The sequence below is a fragment of the Neophocaena asiaeorientalis genome, unplaced genomic scaffold, assembly GCF_003031525.2.
Source record: "Neophocaena asiaeorientalis asiaeorientalis breed wild unplaced genomic scaffold, Neophocaena_asiaeorientalis_V1.1 scaffold581, whole genome shotgun sequence".
Lineage (NCBI taxonomy): Eukaryota > Metazoa > Chordata > Mammalia > Artiodactyla > Phocoenidae > Neophocaena > Neophocaena asiaeorientalis.
In genome coordinates, this window is record NW_020172732.1 from 2,238,897 (window position 1) to 2,256,119 (window position 17,223).

Sequence of the window (17,223 nt, forward strand, 5' to 3'; positions counted from 1 at the left end):
GGCCGAAGCTGCGCCCGGCGTCGCCGGCTGCCAACACCACCCGAGTCCCCGCCTTCGCCAGGGGAAAAAAAGACTCCTGACGCGGCGCGGGCTTTGGTGTGTAGGAAGGGGCGGCATTGCGAAACCGAGGGGAGGGTCTTAGACTTGATAAACTCAAAAAGCTTTTGGATGGAGTTTGGAGGAAAAACTTTTTGAAGAAAGCAAACTCCTAACCTGTGTAGAGCGCTTTTCAGAAATCCAAAGTGCCTTCATATGCATTTACTTTAGTTCATCCTTACTACAACAGTAACTAACTGTTGAGGCATTTCTATCCTCTTACGGATGGGAAGACATCACACAAGGTAATGATTTGCCCAAGCCAGGACTAGAACCCAGTCTGGGTAACGGAGTCCAAGTGCAGTGAGGGGACGTACATCGCCCCGGGGATTTTTTCATTGCGGAGGTGGATGCGGGGTAGGGACGGATGTAAGCGACCTTTTCCTCTCTCCTAAGTCATTTCCTTTTCCTTTTGCTTTTTTGCTTTCCACCATTGCTTTAGCCCCACTAAGTGACTTCACACTTTCATCTCCCACGACGCCTTTTATCAGTTCACAATATTTGCATTTCAATCACTAACCTTGAATGACCTGCTCACTGCGTGCCATACCGTGCGCAATAAACTTAGGAGCAAAGAGCTGGTACCGCCCCATTTTACGGATGGGGACACAGGCATGGGAGGGGTAGAATGTATGGAACCTGCAGGACTCCAGACCCCAGCTCTGACCCACTACGCGCACCTTTCAGAGGGTCCATTGGTGCCAGGAAAAACCTAACCAAAGGGATTTCATTTTTAACACTGAAACTGTGAAGAGGGGAGGTAATTGGGGGCAAGGGACACTTCTGAGACTTTCTTTTTCCCATTTTGATGGAAACATGGTTGTTATAATGAGTTACTTCCTCTAGGGCACCACTAGAAGCAAATCAATGGCCCTAGAGCCACAATAAATGGCGCAGAGTTTTGGCCTCAGTATTGGGAATGATAGGGAGCGGTGGGGACTGTGGTGCACTTGAGGGCAGCTCCAGGCTCCTGCCCAAGTGAAGGGGCTGCTGCTACCCAGCTCTCGCCAATTTTCGCCATTCAGGGCAACAAGTTAATATGACCAGATCGACCCAGTTTTCAAGAGAAGCTGTAAATCCAGATCTCTAATTGAAGTTTCCCAACTTGTTGACAACTCATTTTTAAAATGCTAAGCACTTGATATATAAGTCAATATTGTTCAAGCCAAATGAAATTAGTTTATGGAACAGATCCAGCCCATGGAGCAGGGGTTTGTGCCCTTGAGTTTTGGGTACTTCACACTATTTCATTTGGGCCTCCCATTGCCCCTACAGGATGGACCCAGCATGGATTACTATTTCCATTTTATGGAAGAGGACACCCCTGTTCAGGAGGTTTCCCTCACTAGCTCAAGGTTGCACAAGGTAATTGCTAGAGCTGGAACTGAAAGCTAGGCATTCTGATTCCTGATCCTGAAGACTTTTCTCTCTGCATCCTCTGATCTCATTAAGATTTTGTTTCTTGGTTTCTAGGCGTTGTGAGCCAAGTTGGCATGGGGCTGGCACTGGGGTGTGGAGACAGAGCACCTTTCCTGGGAGGGTGGAGCGGGAGTGCCAGACTGCTGTCCTCGAAAGCTCAGCCTGATGACTCAGAGGTGAAGCTGTGTCTTGAGGGTAAAGCTGAGTCAGAGAAAACAAGGTCTGAATTGGGGCAGCCGGGGCTTCTGAATCCCAGATTCGTGTATTGAGAAACAGGATGAAAAACAAACTAAGCAAATACACCCACCCCCTAGCCCCTCACAAAACCAGAATCCATGGACTCCGAGACATGGGCTAGAGCATTGCCTATTTTTCCTGTCATGACAGGAAAGCAACAAGAATTAGACTGGAAAGTGGACCCTTGGGCGGTCCTGAGAAGAGAGAACCCTTTGCAGACAGCAGGTCTTCTAGAATCTCAGGTTTGGGCATCTCCACTGCAAGACTCAGCCTGGGCCTTTCAGACAGAGTGAGTCTGATAATCCAATTTAGAATGACTGCATCACACTTCTGGAGCCTGGAGCTGCATAATCAAGGAACTGAGCAGCAGACAGAGAACACAGTGCCTCCTTGCCTCCGCCTTTTCCTGGAATTTGGGGTAGAGTGTAGGAGGATTAACAGGTATTCACCATCTGCCATGTATGTGCCAGGCACTGGGTTGAGGATCTTACATACGTGATCTCATTGGGACAATACAAACTGTGAAATGGCTCTTATTCTCCTTTCAAGGGTGGGGAGGCACAGTGTCACTTGCCTGTGGGCACACAGCTAGTAAACTGGGGAGGTGGGTTCAAACACAGGTCTTGGTGACTCCAAAGACTGAATCTTCTCTAACTGGGGGCCTAGAAATTACAGCCAATGTGGAGATGGGTTACTCAGATCCTGCTTCAAGGAAGGACACACCAGTCAATGGTGTGTTGGTAGTGTTTAATAACCGGCTCCCAGGGGGCAAATGTGTGCATAGGTACAGTCAATGCTCATTATTCCAGGAAGTTTTATAAAGCGGCAGCAAACACTGAAATCGCTAATATTGAACCGTTGCTCCCAGGGAAAATACAGGATTAGGTTCCTATAAGCCTTTTGGTACATTTTCATCAACTGATCAATACATAGCTTTGTTTTATGTTTTTGTTTAAAGAAAAAAAATATATATATATATACACACATTATATTTTTAATATGTATCATTGATTCATTAACATTGAACTAATGGCCAAACGTGCCATAACTCACACCTGAACAAAGGTTATCCAACACACGTATTTTCTCCAAAAAACAGCCTTCTTGTGCTTAGGAACTCTGGTAGCACTTCAGCAGTATGCTTTGGGGCTGTCTTAAACAGTGAAATCACCTGCAAAAAGTGTGAAAATGCAAAAGAGTGCCACCAAGTAGACCACAAAAAGGACGTTTGTTTACAGCAAGAGGCTGAAATACGAAAGCAGAGGGTCACCTTGCAACCTCAGCTGGGAAGGTGCACACAAGTTGACTCAAAATTTTGGTAAAAATTTTGCACATATCCACAAATGACTACAAACTTGCTGCAAGTATTGATTTGGGGTTACAGATAAATTTTAGCAAGTAAGTGAATTCGCAAACACAGAATCCACACATTGTGAGGAATGGCTGTGCATATAGGTATCCATGTATGCCTTCTGGGGCCCTTCATATCCGCTACCTATCCCTCCAGGTTTATCCCCCATTATCCTCCAGCCAGACTGGACACTTAACCATTCTCCAAACATGTCCCACACTTACCTAGCTTATGACTGAGCACAGGCCACTGCCTATACCTGGACTCTTTCTCCTCTGCCTCCCAACACACACACGCACACGCACACACGCACGCGCCCATGCACACACACACACACACACACACACTGTCTTCTCATGTCCATATAATTCTGCCATGCAACCGTACCTTCTCCATAAAGGCCTTCCTATTGCCCCAACAATGGGATTTCTCCATTCTTGGGACCACCGTGGCATTTTGAAGCCTGTGTCAGACACTGCTCATGTTCTACTGTATGGTCAGGGCCCTCAAGATGGCTGTTGTCTTGATCTCTGTACATCCCCCTGCTGTCCAGTCCCTGCTTCACCTACACCCTACTCACACGACTATGCAATCCTCTTAATCATAGGGCTTAATCAGTAACGGCCTATGGCGCTTGACCTCCGCCCCAGCTGCTGGTTTCCCTGGTAATTGATGAGCCAACCTGACATCAATACCCCCTATAACTGGTAGATTCCACCCTCTCCCCTCTAGAAGACTGCTGCTGGGTCCTGCCACTGTCTGCTGTACACGGTGAGGTGTCACTCCAGGACTTCGCTTTGGACTTGTAAGATTCACTATCCAATATATACTTAATGTCTCTGTCGTTGTCTCCAGGCTCTTTCTTCGGCCTCGCAGCTGGACTCTTAAAAGGTTTGCAGGTCTGTGGAGTAACAGCTACCTTGCAGGCCTGCAGCCTAACATCTACCTTGTATTACAAGGCAGCCTTAGTGATCTTCAAAAAACACAAATGTGATCATGCCCCTCCCCTGCTTAAACCCTCTGAAAGGCATCCCATTGCTCCTGGGATAAAACCTGGATTCCTTTAAGAAGGCTTACAAGTCTAGCCCCTTCCTACCTCTCCAGCTTCATTTTGTGTCCACCTCACCCTCACTTCTCTAGCCACGTGAGACTCCTTTAGTGTCTCTAACATGCTGGGTTATTCCCTACCTGGAGTTCTCTGCACATGCTGTGTTTTCTTCTGCCTGGACTTTTCATCCCTCCAATTCTTTGTCTAGATAATTAATATTCATCCCATGAGTCTCAAGCATCACTTCTGTGAGGAATCTCTCTGATGTACCCCAACCTCCCCCCGGACTAAGTTAGGAGTTCCTGGTCTCCAGTAGCATCTCTGCTTTTCTCGTAACACTCAGCATAATCTAACTTACGTGTTATTGCCCATTCTCCCCCAAGATTGTAATTACATGAAGAGAGGCCTGTTTTCAGCATCTAGTTCAGAATCTGGCACACATAAATGTAAATCTCTCAATAAATGTTTTATGAATGAATAAGTAACTAATTCCCCATTGTCTTCAGACCTATTTGGGGAGTGATAGGTTAGCAGATGGGTAAAATAATTATGGAGATGTCAAGTTTTCTCTTGCTTACTTGTGAGGTTAAATTACTACTATGTTGGTGTTTTATACCACGCTTAACTTTAAATTCAAAGAAGTTACTATTATTATTAAATTCAAAAGGAATATGTCCCCACTACATTATATCATACACAAACATCATTTAGCTAATGTAGATTAAAGTGTGAAAGATAATCCATAAGCTTCCAGAGTATAACATAGAGAAGACTCATGTCCTAGAAGGAGGCCAATAGGTCTTAAACAAGGCACTAAACCTAAAGAAAAGTATTGATAAACTTGGAATACATTAAAATTAAGAACTTCTGTTCATCAAAACTTATTGACACAATGGGAATTCCCTGGCAGTCCAGTGGTTAGGACTCCACGCTTCCACTGCAGGGGGCATGAGTTCCATCCCTGGTGGGGGAACTAAGATCCCGCGTGCCTCATGGTGCAGCCAAAAAAAAAAAACTTATTGACACAAATAGCAATCATTTTATTCCCTCTTATGAAGGTGAGGGTGGGCTGACTTAGCTGGGCAAATGCTGGTTGGGGTTGAGTCATCTAAAGCTCATCTGAGATGGAACGTCCAAGATGACTCTTTTACATGACTGATTAATCAATGGTGGTTATTGATTGGGAGCTCTGCTAGGGCTGCTGACTTAGGAGTACCTCCACACGGCCTCTCCATATGGCTCGGACTTCTCACAGACTGGTGTCTCAAGAGCAAGTCTTCCAGAGAGGGAAGAAGTAGAAGCTGCCCAAGCTCTCAAAAGCCAGGACCAGAACTGATACAGCATTGCTTTCAACATGTCTTATTGATTAAGCAGTCACAGGGCAAGCCTAGATTCAGAGGGAGGGAGTAATAAACACCAATTCTCAATGGGAGAGTGAAAAAGAATTTATAGTCACCTTTAATCTACTGCAATACTATTGAGAGAGTGACAGCAAACCACAGACTAGGAGACTAATGTTCAAAAAACGTTATCAGTTGAATTGTGTCCCTCTCCCTCAAATTCATATGTTGAAGTCTTAACCCCTAGCACCCTAGAATGTGACTTTGTTTGGAAATAGGGTCATTGCAGATGTAATTAGTTAAGATGAAGTCATATTGGAGTAGGGTGAGTCCCTACTCCAATATGACTGGTGTCCTTATAAAAGGGGAAATTTGGATATGGAGACACGTACAGTGGGAGAATACCATGTGAAGATGAAATCAGAGATGTTCAAGCCAAAGAATAAAAAAGGTGGCCAGCAAACCACCAGAAGCTAGGAGAAAATTGTGAAACAGACTTTTTCTCCTAGCCCTCAGCAGGAGCCAACTCTGCCAACACCTTGATCTCAGACTTCTAGCCTCCAGAATTGTGAGACAATACATTTCTGTTGTTTAAGCCACCCAGTTGAGGGTACTTTGTTATGGCTCTCCAAGGAAATTAGTACAATATATAAAGAATGTCTGCAAAGCAATACGAAAAAAAATCCAATAGAGAAATGAGCAAAAGTTTAAGCAAACACTTCATGATAGAAGACATTCAAAGGTCAACCATATGAAAAAATGCTCAATATCACTAGTTATTAGAGAAATGTAAATTAGTCCTCAATAAGGTCTCACTGTACACACTTCAGAATAACTTATGGTAAAAACGTTGATATCAATAATACAAAGTGTTGGCAAGGATACAGAGCAAATGGAACACATAAACATTGCTCCTGGAGTGTAAGTTGGTAAAGACCACCTTGGAAAACTGTCTGAATCTACTAACGACCCAGTAAGTCCACTCCTAGGCATAGACCAAATAAAAATGTGTACATATGTACAACATGGGGCATAATCATGAATGGTTATAACACTACTATTCTTAATTTCCCCAAACTAGAAACAGTCTAAATTTATATCCAGTGCAGAATGGAGAAAGAAACTGTGTTTTCGCACTGCAATGTAATACTATACGGCAGTGAGGATGAACCAGTCCCTGCTACATTTAAACAACATGAATGGATTTCACAAAAATGAATAATGAGCACCAAGAACAGAGTACAGAATATATTATTCCATTTAATAAAGTTCAAACACAGGAAAAACTGCTCTGATGAGAGAAATCAGGGTAGTGGATATCTTTGGAAAGGAGTGAGCGACTATGAGGTAGCACAATGAAGATTTGGAGGGGAGGGTGATATGTTTTTTTTCTTTTTCAATCTGGGTGATATTTACTTTGTGAAAATTCATTGAATTGTACTTTGTGGGCTTTTCTGTGTGTTATACTTCAATGTAAAATTTTATTTAAAAATTAAATACATTCCAGAGTGTGAAGTCATCTTTACCCACTGATAACTGGCAATACTAGTCATGCTTTTGACATTTGTAATGATTTATAAATGTGTTCTGCTGGAATATCATTCTGAGCATCTTTGAGGCTTTGTAAAGGAAAAAGAGATTGCAAGTTCAATTTCTTTATCTTTTTATATAATGAAGCTTTGTTGTGTATGTGAAATATTCAATGTTGATTAACTATTTAAAACTTGGTTAAATCATAGAGTGGACGATAGCATATTAAGCAAGGATCTGACACTAAGTTGGGAGGCACAGGTGATCCATTGGATGACAGAATTGGTCATCAAACTGATCTCAACATCAGCTTGCATTCTGATCTCCATATGGATGGCAGCCTCCACTCCAACCTTCCTGAACATGTAATTCCTCCAACTCCAGGAGCTCTCCCTCCCTCACTTCCAAGTTATTTCACATATAGCATTCTCTGCCTAGAACGGTCTAACATAGCTCTTCACCTATCTAACTCCTTCTGAGTCTAGTTCAGGTATACCTGACCCTTATGATAGACCATCTCTGAGATGTTCCCCAGCGAGTGCCTCATCCTGGTCTTCCTGCCCTGTGCAATCCCTTCCTTTGAGTGTGGGCTACACCCAGTGATTCACTTCTAAGAAATAGAATATGACATAAGTGATGGGATATCACTTATAAGACTAGGTTACAAAAAGACCATGGCTTCCATGTTGGGCTCCCTCTCCTCTTGCCTTGTTCTCACTCTTTTTCTCTCAGAACCCTTGCTCAAGGAAGTCAGGTGCCTTGCTGTGAGTAGTCCTAGGGAGAGGCCCACATAGCAAGAAACTGATGCGTTTGGCCAACAGCCAGTGAGGACCTGAGGCCTGCCAACAGCCAGGCGAGTGGGGTATTGATTCAGAATGAATCCTCCCCAAGTCAAGCATTGAGATGACTGCAGTCCCAGATGACACCTTGACTGCAGCCTTGTGAGACCTTGAGCCAGAGGTACCAACTAAGCAGTACCCAGATTTCTGACCCACAGAAATGGTGATCTAATACATGTTTGCTGTTTTAAGCAGCTAAAGTTTGGTATAATTTGTTACACAGCAATAGATGACTAATACAGCCCCCACCTTCACTTCTCCCAGCCCCAGTTGGACTCATTGCCCCTGTTGTACCCAATGCTTCCCAGAATCACAGCATTTATCACAGATTATAGTAATCTACTGCTTACTTGCCAACCTCTTCCATGAAAATGACCAGGGACCACGTCATAACTTTTTTTTATTCCACTCCCTAGAGCTTAGTTGTACCCAATACGTGTTTGATTAACACATGAAAGATGAAATAGATGCTAGCTGTTTAACCTTGGGAAATAACAACCTCTCTGATTCTCAATCTTTTCATCTGTAAAATGATAACAAAATTTGTAGAATGATTTAAGAGACAAAAAGAGCAAGACTTGGTAAGTAATTGATGTGAAAGGTGAGGGAAAAAGAACAGTCAAAGTTTGGACAACTGGGTATTCCTAAGAGAGAGAAAGAATACCAGAGGAGGAGACGGTTTAAAGTGGAAGATGGTGAGTTCAACTTTGGAGATGCTGAAATTGAGGTATTTATGAACACATCAACCAGACTGATGGGTATATAGTCCAATGCTTAAAAGGTCTGTGTGGGATAGATTTGGGAGTTAATGGCATGTAGATGGTAACCGAAGCCATGGGAGAGAAGCCAAAGAGTGAGATAAGCTATGGGCTGAGAATAGACACTTAGGGAACATTCTCATGAAGGGGAAGATATAGACAGAGGTCTGTCTAGAATAGGAAGACTGTGGTAACCCAGATGGATGGATGTAGACAGTTTCACAAAGCAGGGAATGATCAGCAATAACAAATACAGTAGCGATCAAGATATTAACATCCTTTGGAATTGGTCATTGGAAGATCATTGAAGACTGTTGCAGATTGTATTGTTCAGAGATGACCGTAACAATATTTCCCATCCCATATACTCTTCTACAATGTGACCTTGCCTCTGTCCCATTGAGAGATGGGGTCTATACTATCTCCCTTTGATTCTGGGAGGGCTTGTGACCACTTTGATTAGTGATCATGGTGGAAGTGGTGCTATGGGACTTCTGAGGCTATAAAAGTCACAATTTATGAATCATAAAAAGCAATGCTTCTTCCACCTCATTTCCTGGAACGCTAGGGCATGCCATGTAAGAAGCCAGACTACCCTGAGGCCACCATGCTGTGAGGAAGCCAAACCACATAGAGAGGCGTGTCTAGGTCTCTCTGGTCATCATCATGGAGCAGAGACAAGCGATACTTTGTGACCGATCTGACTTCCAGACCCTCAGAATGCACAAGCATAATAAAATGGTTGTTTTATGCCACTACGTTTTGGGGTAATTTGTACTTTATTACACAGTAATAGTACCTAGAACAATGACTTTAGGGAAAGCAGTTTCCATGGAATGGTTAGGACAGAAGCCAGAGTGCAGTGGGCTGGGGAATGTGTAAGAGAAAGAGGGGACACGTGAATAGATTATCGCAGGGGGAGCTCAAATTGGAGGTTGATAGAAAGGGACTTAGGAGAGTTCTTGTCAGATGCAATAGACTGGACAGATTTATAGGGCAAGAGGAAAATATCGGAGGAGTGAGAGTGTTGAAGCAGAGAGGAGAGGTTGTAACAGAGGAATCAGCAGGGGAAGCCCCAGGCACAGGTTGAAGAGCAGGACTTGAACGGTCTCCACGGAGGCTGGAAGAAAATAACTGGAATTTGTTGGGGCAGGAAGACATAGCAGGATAGCATGCAAGGAAACTGGTGGTACTGGTGTGAGTGCAGTTCACATGATCACCTACCAAGTCTGGACTTCCAGCTGGGGGGACTGATAGACTGGAGGAAATGGAAGGAACAAAGAGCTGGGGTCTCTTGGAGGTCAGAGTGCAGGTATCATGGGTATGAAGGCTTGAGATAGCCAAACGAGTGGGAGAATGCAACCATGAAGGAGGTTACTAGAGTCCAGATGACACAGTCCTGGGTCACAAGAAGATCAAGGGTGGGGTCTGGGAGTGGTGGCTGAAGCAGAGTAGAGGTGAGGTCCCTTGGAGTTAAAGAGATCAAGGAAGTAACAGTCCAGTCAGTTGTCTGCCTGGGCACTGAAATCTCTTAGGGTGACACAGGACTTGAGCAGGAGAGGAATACTGAGAGCCAGGCCATGAATGATTCAGTGAATGAGCATTGGACAGTTTTCAGTATTGGGGAGGAGAGATGTTGGATGGCATGAGGCTCAAAGAAAGCTGTGAGTCTGGACAAGCAATGGTTGTGGAAGTGACAGAGGGAAGCCAGGAAAATCCAGCCACCGCTTCTACTTCAGAGGTGTAGGATATGGGCCTGAGAGGGTGAGCAACTTTCTCCTGAAGGGCTACATAGAGAGTGAAGACTTCTGTTAAAACAAAAGATGATGAGAGCCTTCTAACGAGGATCCGGGGTTAAAGGGAGTGTGTGTCCACAGTGGATGGAGGGCTCCTGAGGGTGTCATGGCTAAATAGGGTTTGGAAGTGGAATGAGTAAGAAATTCAAGGAGGGCAAGTAATGGTGCAGGTGGCGGGGTGTGGAATTTGAGGTCGCGGAAGGGACTTTTTGTTACAAGGCCCTTGTTCTAGGCAGAGACCCTCTTAAAGTATTTAGAACTTTAGAATTTAGAGCCTGAGCTATGCAGGTGGTGGGGCTTTGTTCTAGGCCAAGGTTCTTGCCCTCCAAGTCCAGTGCCCCTCCCTTGGGCAGGCCCCTCTCATTGGAGCCAGGAGGCCCCTATGCCTGGCAGATGGCTGTTCTTGAACTCCCCTGAGAGGAAGACAATAAAAGCAATTTGACCACCCACCTGGAAGCTCATATTAAGTAACTTTCTATGGCTATTTTAAGACAGAAATGGACACGGCTCCTATTAATAAGCCTGGCTAAGTAAGGCCTGTCTGCAGCCAGAGTGACTCTGAAAGCCTCTTTCCCCATAGAGGCCCTGAGGGGGGACAAAGAGAAGGGGTGTGCTCCTGTCATTGGACAAGCCCATGCTGGTCACTGCAGGTAGAAAATTCTTCAGGCAAAAAGAGTCCTCAGCCTCTAATCTACCTCTTGCCCTTCGTGGAGGAGTTTACGCACATAATTATAGCATCTAAAGGACAGACCAAGCATCTTGCTTTCCAGGCAAACCCCGTGAAACCCCCAACAACCTGAGGGAAGAGGTTCTGTTCGATGCCCATTTTACAGATGTGGAAACTGAGACTTAGAAGAGTACATTTACGACCAGGTTCTCACAGTTAGAAAAAGCAGCTGGGATTTGAGGCACTCTAGCTGCCGGATCCCTGGAAATAACCAGTCCACCGTTTTCCCTGCCTGCCTGAGGCACAATGTAGTTGTGTGAAGGCTTTCAAAGTCAACTTCCTCTTGCTTCACCTCTGATGTGGTCGGGAGGCAGCTGATCATCACGTCCACTCTGCTCCTTGCTCACACCATCCTTCAATGTCCTGGCTGTAATCTGCAAAGCCACTGTGGACTGAACATCAGGTCTCCTTCAACCCAGATGCCCCCAGCATCCTGCAGGGAGGTCACCCTGGCCATCAGATACTCGGGATTCCTGGTTCCATGGAACAGAGAGCCCCTCAGGAGAAAGGGAGTCAGGGCTGGAGCTGCGACTGAGGGGCCCTGGGGGTTCTGTGGGTCGTGGTGTCCACCTCTGTCGTTGCCTTTCTCGCCGTCTTCTCTAGAGCCTCACTTCTCGCTGCACACCTTCTCCTACCCAGGTCTCTGCCTGCCTCCTCCTGGCCTCTCCCCCTCCCACGGCAGCTCCAACTCCGCCGGGTGGGACCTTCCAACGCATTCCCGTGGCCCCCAGCCCCTCTGCTAACTGCCTGCGCATCTCAGCTTTCTTGGTTCAGATTCCTGAGGTGGGAATATGATCAGCCTGGCTCCGTTTTGGGGCTAGACCATAGGTCGTAGGTCGCTGGCTGGCCTGAGTTGGCTCAGATGACCTCCCGGCTGTACTGGACACAGGGGTGGGACAAACACAGCTGAGGAATGTCCCTCGGCTCTTTCAGCTGGGGCTCTCTGTTGAAGTGTTCCTTTTATTTTATTTTATTTTAACATCTTTATTGGAGTATAATTGCTTTACAATGGTGTGTTAGTTTCTGTTGTATAACAAAGTGAATCAGCTGTACATATACATATATAAAAATATGGAACGCTTCACGAATTTGCGTGTCATCCTTGCACAGGGCTGTGCTAATCTTCCCTGTATCGTTCCAATTTTAGTCTATGTGCTGCCGAAGCGAGCACGAATTGTTCCTTTTAGAAGAGATGATGGCCAACATTTGTACTGTACTGCTAAAACCTCCACCTGCCCTCAGGCAGGAACACAGGCTTTTGGAGCATTTATAAACGAGGGCTTTTAACTGCCAGAAATGATAACATACAGTAAGCATACTCTCACTCCAGCGTTCACTAGTGTGTGACCCCGTTCCCTTTCAAACTGCTCCCCCTACCAAAATGTCTCTGTCTCTGAGAGCTCCCAGAGAGTGACTCCTGTGTGAACAATGGGCCCAGTCTGTCGCCAGACATCTGCATGCTGTCCTCTTGCCACACACACCGCTGGCCCTACCACCTCTGGCACTGGCGTTTTTGCAGCTGTCACTGTGTCCCCCAGCCTCTGCTGATCCCCTCAGCACACCTAAGCCCTGCGGTGATTTAAAGAACACCCCCAGGAGGAGTTCTTCATCCTGTTTTTGTCAACTGTTATTAAGGGGCATCACCATGCTCTGACCTCCAATGGCCTGGGGGGGCTTGAATGAATCTGCTCTTCCAGTTTGTCCTCACCAGCCTCTTTCCCCAGGACCCAGGCACAAGGGCATGGGGGGAGGGGCAGGGGCGGTGGCTGACAGGCTGGGGCAAAGTTGAGGAGAGACAGCAGGCCTTACTCTGCATCGGCCTCCATTTGGTTCCCTGGGGTTGAGTTATTCCCCAGGAAATTCCTTGTCTCTCAGGCTAGTAGACTTGGGCCAGACCTACCCCAGAGTCTAACCCTGATGGTGGAGGTGGCTTAGAATCGAGGTGGCTGTAATGGGCACAGCCTCCCAGGATCAGCAGGATGGAGGATTTTGGGATGAAAAATATACCAGATCTGCTGGGTTTGTTGATGGGCAGAGGGCAGACGAGCCCTTACATTCACACTGGTCTCCTCTCTATACCTCTCTCTGCCTAATCTTGGGGTGAGAAGTAGAAAAGGATAAGAGATGTAGGGAGAGGAATGGGGCAAGTGACTGGGCCCAGACAGCAGTGGACCTAGGGCAACGGGTTAAGCATTCACACATGCTAGAGCACCAAGCCTCTCAGGGGGTGATTGCTCCCTGGCAGCCAGTCCTTTACAAGGGACGTAGCCTAGCCCTGTAGGTCAGCTGGGAACAGATGGTGTAGACTTGATGCGACACTTAAGAGCACATTTTCAGGAGCCAGACTGCATGCATGAGAATTCCAGCCCCACTCACAAGCTGTGTGACCTTGGACCAGTTACAACAAGCCTCTGTGAGATGGAAGTCACTATAGGACAGACCATGTAGGGTCATTGTGAGCAGGCAACCAGATGGTACACACAAAGTGCTCAGAACAGTGCCTGGCACTTGGCATTGGGTTCACTATTGTTGCTGAACTCATCTGTGTCTTGCCTTCTCCAAGACTGTAAGTCCTTCAGGGATTTCAATATTTTTCTTTTTCTCCCTGTACATCAGTGTTGACAATGGGAAAATAAATGAGTGAATGATTGGAAAATAAACTTATTTACAAATGTCCAGGGAAGAAGATCTTGTTAACAATGCTTGGACCTGTGTGATTTTATGCATCTGCTGAGGCTTAATCCCTCAGTGTGATGACTCAGGCCCACTCTCCTCCCCACGCTCTCCCCCATCCCCATATACCTACCCACATCTGCACACCCCTATACTCAATCTTCTCCCCACACCCACCTTCTACACTCCCCACAAGCACACATACAGCCTCTCACACGCAGCCACACCCACTTCCCTCCCAGACTCCCCTCTCCACATACACCCATCCTCACAATCACACACACACACACACACACACACACTCACACTCACACTCCCATCCTGACACAATGTAAGGAATATATTTTCTTTCTATACCCTTCTTTAGGGTAAGTCAGGAAAAGAAAAGGAGCCTCCTGGCTGCTTTAGGTCTTCAGCCCTTATCCCTTTCTGTCCCCGTCTCCGCTTCTCTCTACCTGTTCCTCTCTCAGTTGAAAGAACAGAGCCCTGGGAAGCCTGGACCTGAGTTTCTCAGATGCCACTGAAATTAAGCCGTAGTTCAGAGGTCACTCAGAGTCAGAATCACCTTCAATTTCCTCATGACAAGGGGAAACTCATTTTCTCTTTGGCTACCTGAACAGAAACGAGTTTTTTCTCAATCCCAGAGGCATACAGCTCTACATGCTCTGGAGCGACTCAGCTGTATCTGGAGTCTTCCCCCCACAGGGGAGTTTCTAACCACTCTCAGCTCATCTCTGCAATGGTTTTCACGTTGCCTACATGACAGAGAGGAGAAAACTGACTTATATTTAACACAAATATTTGTTTAAAATATTTAACAAATATCTCTATTCGAGCAATATAATTTAAACCTCACAGCACTATTAGGCTGGGTAGTCCTCCAGTTTACAAATGAAGAAACTGAGCACAGAGGTGTTCAGTAACTTGTCCGTGGTCACACAGGAAGTAAATGGTGGAGCCACTACTCAGATTCTTCTGACTCCAAAGCTGCAACTAAAACTTGAAAGATCCTCCCTATAATCTTAGGTTCAGGGAACAGCTTTGCCATCACATGGCCTTGTCTTGCACTGGTCTAGTGACACGCGTAGACTTTTCCTGTGATGAGCTTTGATATGAAACCAAATGTGACTTGGCAGCTCTGTCTTTTGGGGAAGATACAAGTACTTTCTCTTGTCTGTGGCAAGAAGTCTCTCCATCCATCCGCCCAACCATTTATCTGTCTGTCTATCCGTCCATCCATCCACCCATCCATCTAACTAAAAGCTTTCTGAGCACGATTTATTCATCTATAAAATGGGGATAGTTGATGTAAAGTTTGAGTGTTACAAAACATGTTAAATACCTGACATATAGTGGGTGCATTACTATTTATTCCATGATGTCTTTGCCTTGTTAAGGAGTCAGTTTCAGGGTGATTTTAATTCTTCTTTGGAATATCCCATTCCTGCAGCTGGATAATGTTCAAAGAGCTCTATCCTTTGATTTATGGCTCTGGGGACCTAGGGTTATGGGGATGCATTGGGTCATTTTTATTAGATGTGTCTCTCTCGCTTCCACAGAGAGCAGTAGGAAAGTCCCACAAAGGAAAACCGTGGGCAGGGGGATCATGAATGATATAAACAAAAGTCAGGAGCAGCTTATAGGCTTCATCTTAAATGAGTCAGGCATGGTAGGGGGAGGGGCTGGAGAGCAGGAAGTTTAGATTAGCTTCCCACCTTTTCTCCAGACTCCTTATCTCTCAAGAAGGAAGTTTGTACAACATTGAACTATAAAAATCCTCCGTTGGGCCTTTGATGCGTCTTCTCTGTAAAAAGACTGGCCTGGCCCTTAGGGAGAAGGAGATGGAAAGCTTAAGGTCTGGGTTTGGACGGCAGTGAACAAAGCTGGCAAGCCGGCAGCCTAGACAGTTTCCTGGAGATAATGATCATGGGACTATTTATGCATGATATCCATACAGTACTTTACAGTTTGCACAGTTTCCATATGTGCCATCACATCACAGCCCTGTATGTCAGGAAGGACAGGCATTTTTAGACTGTAGGGGATCGAAAATATGCCACCTCAAAATATGCCACTTTGGCAGAAGGATTATTTTGAGCTGAAGACAATTGAGACACAGTAGACAAAAAAAAAAAGCTCTCCACCCTCATCCCCATTTGCCTAAAAGCAGAACATAAATTTCCATTTGCAAAGGTGTCTCCTTCTCCTGTACTAGGAAGATGAGGACCCAGGAGGACAACTCTTAGACTCTTAATTGTGGGAGACAATTCTATACTCTTATCAGCCCAGAGGTGGCACCACGAGGACTCTCCATAACACATCTTACTAAAATAATCCTTATCTTCTATTAGTTTCCCATGTATTTTCCTACCCAGTCTTTCCTTTGTCTTATCACTGCTCTACAAATTTATTGTTTTTCATTAAGATGCTATATAAGCCCATTTGAGGCACTCATTACTGCATTTCTCCCACATGTATGCATGCTGCACTCATTCATAAACTGTGCTTTTTTTTTTTCTTGTTAATCTGTCTTTCTTCAGTTTCCAGGCCCCAGCTGCAGAACCTAGGAGAAGAGGAAAAGGCTTTTTCCTCCCCTACAATACTTATTCTACAGATGAAGACACTAACATAGCCGCAACTGTGGTCCAGATCACCGAGGCTCCAACCTTATCTTCTGACTCCCAGTCAGAGCCCCCTACCCCATTCCAGAGCACCCCTTTTCACAAGGTCCCTAGATGGGAAAGTTATTTCACCATGTCTTAGGCAGCTGTGACTTCCAAAACAGCTTGGTGAGACTGCTGTTAGTTTTTTGTTGCTTTTAAGTTTTTAATTCATTCATTCAAATTGATCTTACAGAGCACCTGCCTCATGCAGGGAGCTGCCCTCCTGAGTAAGTGAAGGCCATTGCAATTCGGTAGGTGAGGGGTGTGGTCAGGAACAGTTTGCCCCAGGAGCATCAGGTTACCCTGCCAATAACCTCTTGGAGGAAGTGACTCAGCATCCCAGACATAAAAGATAAGTCAGAGAGACTCAGACCTACTAGAGAAGGGACTTGAGGATACGGGGAGGGGGAAGGGTAAGCTGTGACAAAGTGAGAGAGTGACATGGACATATATACAGTACCAAATGTGAAATAGATACCTAGTGGGAAGCGGCCGCATAGCACAGAGAGATCAGCTCGGTGCTTTGTGACCACCTAGAGGGGTGGGATAGGGAGGGTGGGAGGGAGACGCAAGAGGGAAGAGATATTGGGACATATGTATATGTATAACTGATTCACTTTGTTATAAAGCAGAAACTAACACACCATTGTAAAGCAATTATACTCCAATAAAGATGTAAAAAAAAAAGAAATAAGGTAGAGAAAGTTACTTTGTAAAAAAAAAAAATATATATATATATATAGTTG

At 45.4% G+C, this 17,223-nt stretch overlaps 1 non-coding gene across 1 annotated transcript; it reads right to left on the bottom strand.

Annotated features, from left to right (window-relative positions):
* Positions 1 to 12,206: 12,206 nt before the first annotated feature.
* LOC112396647 (U6 spliceosomal RNA) lies at positions 12,207 to 12,312 on the bottom strand. The gene has a single exon (XR_003002611.1). It is a non-coding gene; the product is annotated as a U6 spliceosomal RNA (small nuclear RNA).
* Between the last annotated feature and the right edge of the window lie 4,911 nt (positions 12,313 to 17,223).